The sequence below is a fragment of the Astyanax mexicanus genome, chromosome 10 (genome assembly GCF_023375975.1).
Source record: "Astyanax mexicanus isolate ESR-SI-001 chromosome 10, AstMex3_surface, whole genome shotgun sequence".
Classification (NCBI taxonomy): domain Eukaryota; kingdom Metazoa; phylum Chordata; class Actinopteri; order Characiformes; family Acestrorhamphidae; genus Astyanax; species Astyanax mexicanus.
In genome coordinates, this window is record NC_064417.1 from 7,419,309 (window position 1) to 7,425,308 (window position 6,000).

Consider the following 6,000-nt stretch of genomic DNA (forward strand, 5'->3'; position numbering starts at 1 on the left):
GAGGAGAGCATTAACTGCAAAGTATGATTTATCAGTTTACCGACACCTGCAGTGTCTATCATAACTCATGCTGTAATAAGGGAGAGGGAGGGTTGTCCTACCAACCCAGAAAAACCTCTAGGACTCTCAGCCACAAATCACTGTGGTATCACCCAGCATCAACCTATCAATCTGTGACCTCTCAATGATAGGGCCGAATCCAGATTTATTTGTTACAGCACTGTATTCAATTGATACAGTTAGTTTGTATTTAACATTGCAGTTTAGTGAGCAGCTTAAAGAACTTTGTTACGTCTATGTCATATCACCTACTGTATGAAGGCTGCATCTCCCTATACTTGACACGTCCTGATCCACATCTCTGAGTTTTTTCACCTCACTAGCTATTTGTCCACTGCCACGCACCATAATTACACTCTGGCCACGTGATTCCCCGGAGATCCACGTAAACACAACAGTGAGTGGAAATGGAGGAGCTACTGCACGTGATGTCACGTGACTGAAAAAGCCAAAAAAAATCACTGGTCCTCCTGTTTTTATTTGCAGTCTGGATGCAAGAGTTTTATCACTGAGTAGAAGTGTGAAACAATTTTCATAGCAGTCCCCCTGAGAAACTAATCCTGTCTGGACAGGGCTTAGGTGATGCCTGGCAGTAGGTATGATGTCAATAGGTTCATTAAGTTAATCTGTTCTAGAAAGTCTTATTATACTGGTATTCCTTCTCTACTAAACTAAACTAGACACAATCTGTATGTGTGTGCATTTGTCACACATCTAGTGCATGTCTTTAACTTTACGAAAACATTTCCGAAATGTTTTTTTAAGATGTGGATATGGATATGGATATGATGTTCACTACATTGACTGTATGATTTTTCTAGAGCTTCAGACAGTCTATGAAGTTGGGTAAATCTGTCTAGTCGGAAGCTTTTTGGAAGCAGAGGAGGGGTTTTATGTCTAAATGGTTCCATCCTGAAACACTTTGTGATCTTCAGTACAGTTTTCTGTCATCTCCAGTACCCTCGCTCAGCTCTTTCAGTCTCCTGACAGAGGGGAACTGCGGTAACAGCAGAACACACACACTCAAACACACACATATACAGTAGGCAGGAGGCCTTGGGCGTCTCTAGTGACGGAGAGGATGTGTGTCAGGGACACTGCCGAAAAGACACTGCGTCCTATACTAAACCGAATTACTCACACACACACACACACAAACAGAGTCTACAGCATAAAGCTGCAAACACACTGACACTGACACAAACAGATAGAGCAGCACACACACACACACACACACTGCTGAGTGTGGGGTTTGCTGGGATGCGGCAGCAGCACATAGAGTGCAGTTCGTCCTTTAACAGCGTTCACATCATCTGACTTTCTACTCATTTTCAGCAGCGATCTATCCCTCTCTCTCTCCATCCCTCTCCCTTTGGTGAGTCATCGTAATCTCAGACCACTGGCTGCCCCCTGGGAGCCAAAAAATCCCCTGGCCTCCTTAAAAGTGTGTGTGCGAGTGATTATCAGAGGGAAACCAAGAGACAAAGAAAGAAAGAAAGAAAGAAAGAAAGAGAGAGAAAGACAGAAAAAGAGACCAATGTAAGACATGCTTCTCACCTGCTTCTGTTTGCCACAATAACAACACACGCAAACTAACACACATAGAACATTACCAAGCTTTCAAAACTCTTGTCATCATCACTGTCATCATCACCGTTCATCATCATCATCATTCATCTATTAACGCCATGCTAACTACATCAAAACTGCATTATCATTACCATTATCAATACAATATTCACCATGACCTCTGTATACATCACTATTATCAACATCATCACCATCACATTATCACCACCACTCTTGCTAACACCATCGTCACAATCATCCCTGTCAACACCATTACTTTCACTACAACACCATCATTACCGTGCAACGATCAAACAATCAGCCATATCATCAATTACATCAATATCACAGCCATCACAATCATCACTATGATTATTAACACTATTACCACTATCACCACCATGAATGGCACCATGACAACTACACCAAACCTGCATTAACATCCACATAAGAATTACTATCAACCAATTAATCACAATGACTTCTTACCATTATCATCACTGTTAACATCATCCCTTTCTTTACTAACAGTTTCACCACATCAAGCATCACATGTATCATTATCTGTATTATCACTGCATCATGACCACTGCACATTTATCACCACTGTCACCAGCATCACAATTACCATCATCAATATTTCCATTATCATTATCATTCTCTCTATCGCCATCACTTCCACCACATCACCATTGTTACTGCACAGTCATAACCTTCACCTCACCATTTCCATCAATATAACCACTAACATCATCAGTATTACCACAACTTCTGCACAATGCTCACCATTATCACTATAAACATTCTCAATACTATTGCCACCATCAGCACTACCATAACCACAACCATTATACACTATTATATTATATACTTACTCACTTACTTTAATATCATCACCATAATAATCACTATTGCCATGATTACTACACAGTCACTGCCAATATCACTATTACCTTTATCCCACTTTTTACTGTCATCACCATCCTATCATCACCATTTCTTACATCACTATAAACATCGTCACCTTACTCCTCATCAACAAAACAGCTATAACCATCATAACATTTAACATCTTCATCACCACTCATAATATTACTCCTCATCACCAAAACAGCTATAACCATCATAACATTTAACATCTTCATCACCACTCATAATATTACTCCTCATCACCAAAACAGCTATAACCATCATAACATTAATAATCTTCATCACCACTCATAATATTACTCTTCATCACCAAAACAGCTATAACCATCATAACATTTAACATCTTTTTAATCTCCACTCATAATATTGCTCCTCATCACCAAAACAGCTATAACCATCATAACATTAAACATCTTCATCACCACTCATAATATTACTCCTCATCACCAAAACAACTATAACCATCATAACATTAAACATCATTACCTCTTCTAATATCAATCTTAATCACCAAAACAGCTATAACCATCATAACATTTAACATCTTCATCACCACTATCATTACAACCATCATCATAAAAACATCAACTTCATCACCATCCCAGCTATTACCATCGTCACTTCATCACATCCCAACTATTACCGTCACTTCTTCATCAGCACCATCGCACTCCTCCTGTACAGAGAGGCTGAACTAAAGCGCGTGAGTCGGTGTGAGGTGCTGCAGTCTTACCGGAGAGAGGAGGGCCGGGGGTCCGCGCGCTGCTCAGGCTCTGCCGTCCGCCTCGAGACTCCCTCCGCGAGGGAGATGCGAGTTTACTGACGCTCGCGGAAAACTGAGAAGCCGCTAGAGCGCGAGCTACTCTACAGCTCAGAGAGAGAGAGAGAGGGGGGGGGGGGGGGGGTTCACTCGCGCATACTCGTGCTGGTGAGTGCGCGCGCGTCCCTCTGCAGTTTCAGCTCGAGAGAGTCTGGCCCTCCTCTGACGTCAACACATTCCAGCTCAGCCGCGCGCTGAGAGAGAGAGAGAGAGAGAGAGAGAGAGAGAGAGAGAGAGAGAGAGAGAGAGAGAGAGAAACATATGAGAGAGAGAAACATATATAGAGAGGGAAATATTTGTGGAAAACTGAGATTATGCAGCCAGACTAAAGTTAAAGAGAGAGAGAGTGAGAATTGGAAATAAGATACAGAATAAAATAGTTAAAGAATGGTAGAGAGAGCAAAAGAAAGTGTGGGAGTGACTGAAACAGAGAGAGAGAGTGAGGGAAAGACAGAGGGACGTTGTTCCACACATATCTGTCACTGGATTAATCTATCTATCTATATATCTTTCTATCTATCTGTCTATTAGGGGTGGGCAATATTATATCGTATTCAATATATCGTGACACAGAAATATCATGATATTAAAAATCCATATCGTGATAATAGGGCTGTTCTGTCTTAAAACTAGTCTATTATTTACTGTGAAGCTTTAGGTGTATTTATTGTATAATTGTTTTAAATCTATCTATCTATCTATCTATCTATCTATCTATCTATCTATCTATCTATCTATCTATCTATCTATCTATCTATCTATCTATCTATCTATCTATCTATCTATCTATCTATTCAATTCTATTCTATTCTATTTGATATCTGTTCCCTGGAATGATGATGCTCCATTCAATACTTTCGGGGTTGGGAGTTGGAAGGTTGGGTCTAAAGTCTAAAATCTAGACTAAAAACTTACTTGTTTAGTCTAGCTTTTGGTACTTAATGTTTTCCCGTAGATAAAGGCTGCAGATCCAAGGGTTCATAAACATATGGAAATTGTGGGTAAACTGGTGCTGTTGTCCTGCCCACTGGTGGAAGGTGTAGGGAGTGGATTGGATGCCAGTGTTTCAGGGAGCCTCCATGTCTATGTTACCTTCTGGCTCTCTCCCTTTAGTTGGCTGTTTTATTCAGATCTGCTGGGGTCATTAGACACACTCTGGTAATATTGCATACTGCTGTTCTCCATCAATCCAGTCAAAACTAATTCCATCTTTCTGCTTTCCTCTGAGTTATTGACAGCTCACCTGTCCAGCCTGATATTGTTGGTTGTTCCACCCTCAGGTTCTTCTGTCACCTGTCTATCCAGACTGATGGAAGTCAGGCTTCCCTGTCACCCATCACAGATCATCTGCCAACAGACAAGTTTATGCCAACGGCAAACAAAGAATTTTTCTCATTTCTATTTCTTTCTTTACTGTTGTGGCTATATACCTGAATATATTACTGACTTTTTAACATTTATTTATAAGTTGTGGATGGGTCTCCTCTTATATATTAGCCTTGATAGAACATGTGAGCCTTGGTTCCTTCAAGGTTTATTCCTCTTCCAGTTCTGATGGAGCTTTTTCTTACCTCCGTTATTCAATGGGGGTTCTGTGTTGTATATTTTGGGTTTTGTGTGATTCTCTGTCCTGCTACCACATTTATGTAAAGCTACTTCGCAACAACATCAATGTTAAAAAATCCTATATGTATATTTGATCTGATTTAGTTCAATATAGGGTGCCTGTCATTGCTCTCCAATGAAAACCATGCATCTCAAAAACAGCAACTTTACAGCAAAGAGGGATAGAACCTTCTTAACTTTAACTTTCAATGAATGTCAATGTAAAAAGAGTTTGTTTCAGGTCATTTTGGATTTTTTTTTTATTAGTCCATTCATTAAGAAGAATACTTTCTGTTCAAATTATGTATCAAACTGAAAACAACAATGGAAAATGGAAATTGGACAGTCACCTAGACAGTTGACAAAGCATTTCATATTTTTGTTGCTGTGTATGGCTGTAATTATGACAAATATAGTTTATCTAATTTATCTTTTAGCTACATTTCAGAATGGATTGGCGACATCCCTGAAAACAACACCTTCTAACAATGTTTATATTTCAAATTAATTGGACTATAAACGGTTGTTTCACCTCAAATGAAGTCATCCTCATCAGTGGAGTCATTGTCAGAGCTGCACAATATGTGGGGTGAAAGTCTCGCGGCTCCAAACAGAACGTTCCTGACATTCCTGATCACGCAGTAGAGTTGATCAGGATTCAGGACACACACTCCTCTCCCCTGTGCTCTCTGTGAGCAGCGAAGGAGCTAAACACACTCACACACTCTCACACACACACTCACACACACACACACACTCTCAGTGACTGGCAGGCCGCGCTGGAACCAAGGAGAAAGAGATGACATCAGAATTTATCAGAACAGAGAAAAAGACTGTGTGCCCTTTCTTTTCTCTACTGTTTCTCACCCAGCATAGCTCTCTCTCTCTCTCTCTCTCTCTCTCTCTCTCTCTCTCTCTCTCTCTCTCTCTCTCTCTCTCACACACACACACACACACTTCACACAGTTCAGTGACACAATGCAAAAGAATAAAAGCATTTCATCAGTTTGCTGGTG

The 6,000-nt window shown here is 40.4% G+C and overlaps 1 protein-coding gene across 1 annotated transcript in view; it reads right to left on the reverse strand.

The window, feature by feature from the left end:
- snrkb (SNF related kinase b) overlaps positions 1-3,422 on the reverse strand; it is a 54,183-nt gene extending 50,761 nt beyond the window's left edge. The window contains exon 1 of the mRNA XM_049483846.1: positions 3,293-3,422. The gene's annotated coding sequence lies outside the window, so the exon portion shown is untranslated. The remainder of the gene's footprint in view (positions 1-3,292) is intronic.
- Positions 3,423-6,000: the final 2,578 nt, after the last annotated feature.